Consider the following 2,087-nt stretch of genomic DNA (forward strand, 5'->3'; position numbering starts at 1 on the left):
ATATGATAGAAGAACAAGTTAAAGGACACCATGAGGATACAAATCTAGAAGGTGGGACCTTCTACATGTCAATGGACCTATTTCTTCAGTAAGTCAATTGCATGAAAAAAATGAGGACTTGCTCTAGACTAAAAGAGTCTTAAGAGACTTAACAATCAAATGCAATCTTTAGATCTTGCTTGGATACTGATTCAAACAAACCAATTAGAAGAAGATAATTTTATAATAAGGTGACTTTGAATATAGATACAAAGATGGTACTAAGGAATTATTATCTTTTAGTAAATAATGCATTGTAGCTATGAAAGAATATGTCCATATTTTTCTGAGATGCAAACAAAAGTAACAACTGAGACATGGGGTCTAAGATTTGCTTTAAAGTACTTCAGCAGACACAACAAACACAACAAAAGGAACAGATAAAACAGATGTGGTAAAATCTTAATAACTGTTGAATCTAGATTATGGATATATGCAAATTCATTGTAGAATCCTATTCATTTTTATGAGTGTTTAAACATTTTCATAAAAACAAGAAAAGATAGCAGGAGTGGATGGTTTTATACCTGAATTCTAGCTAGACTTCAATATTTCTAATATTGTTTAAATATCTGTGATCTTAAAAAAGATGAAAAACTCCCCAATTCATTTTATAAAGCTAGCATAACTTTTAATAAACTTTTTTGTGTTTTGTTTTGCTTTGTTTAAGAGACAGGGTCTCACTTTGTTGCCTAGATCGAAGTACAGTGGCATGATCATAGCTCATTGTAGCCTCAATCTTCTGGGCTCAAGAAATTCTCCTGCCTCAGCCTCTCAAGTAGCTGGGACTACAGGTGCACACCACCACCCCCAACTAATTTTTGTAACTTTTTTTTCTTTTTTTTTGAGATGGAGTCTTGCTCTGTTACTAGGCTGGAGTGCAGTGGCACGATCTCTGCTCACTGCAACCTCCACCTCCCAGGTTCAAGCAATCCTCCTGTCTCAGCCCCCCGAGTAGCTGGGACTACAGGCACACGCCACCATGCCCGGCTAATTTTTTTTTTGTATTTTAGTAGAGATGGGGTTTCACCACATTGGCCAGGCTGGTCTCGATCTCCTGACCTTGTGATCCACCTGCCTTGGCCTCCCAAAGTGCTGGGATTACAGGCGTGAGCCACCACGCCCAGCCATAACATTATTTTTTTAGAGGCAGGGTCTCACCACATTGCTCAGGCTGTTCTTGAACTCCTGGTCTCAAGTGATCCTCTTGCCTTTGCCTCCTCAATAGCTGGGATTACAGGAGTGAACCACTGTGCTTGGTTCTAAAACCTTTTTTTTTTTTTTGAAATATAATATGCATGGAGAAAAATTAATAGTTGTGTGTAGCTTGAATAACTTTTGCATACTGAACACATCTGTGCAAAAAGATTAAAAACTAGAACACTGTGTGCACCCCAGATACCCACCCCATGCTCATTTTAGACAGTATCTTCTGCTGAAGATAGTCACTGTGCTGAAGCCAGCATAATTTTTTTTTTTTTTTTTTTTTTTTTTTTTTAGCTGGAGTCTCACTCTATCGCCAAGGCTGGAGTGCAATGTTATGATCTGGGCTCACTGCAACCTCTGCCTCCAGAGTTCAAGCGATTCTCCTGCCTCAGCTTTCTGAGTAGCTGGGATTACAAGCACACGCCACCACACCCAGCTAATTTTTGTATTTTTAGTAGAGATAGGGTTTCCCCATGTTGGTCAGGCTGGTCTCGAACTCCTGACCTCAAGTGATCTGCCTGCCTTGGCCTCCCAAAGTGCAGGGATTACAGGTATGAGCCACAGCATAAACTTTAATACCAAAATCTGGTTTTAAAAAATAGTGCAAAAAGTGGAGACTACAGAATAATTTCATTTATATGGAGACAACTTTTAAAAATAGCATATTAGGAAACAGAATCAGGAAATGTATTTTAATATCTACACAATCATACACACATATTGTTAACAATTTGCTTGCCATTATTTCTTGCATTCCCTCTGGGTTCTTACTAAAATACATACTTTATTAGTAGTTTTTTTTAAGCAAGGGATTATGGATAGTAAACATTTTTAGGCTCATG

Source organism: Pan troglodytes, chromosome 11 (genome assembly GCF_028858775.2).
Source record: "Pan troglodytes isolate AG18354 chromosome 11, NHGRI_mPanTro3-v2.0_pri, whole genome shotgun sequence".
Lineage (NCBI taxonomy): Eukaryota > Metazoa > Chordata > Mammalia > Primates > Hominidae > Pan > Pan troglodytes.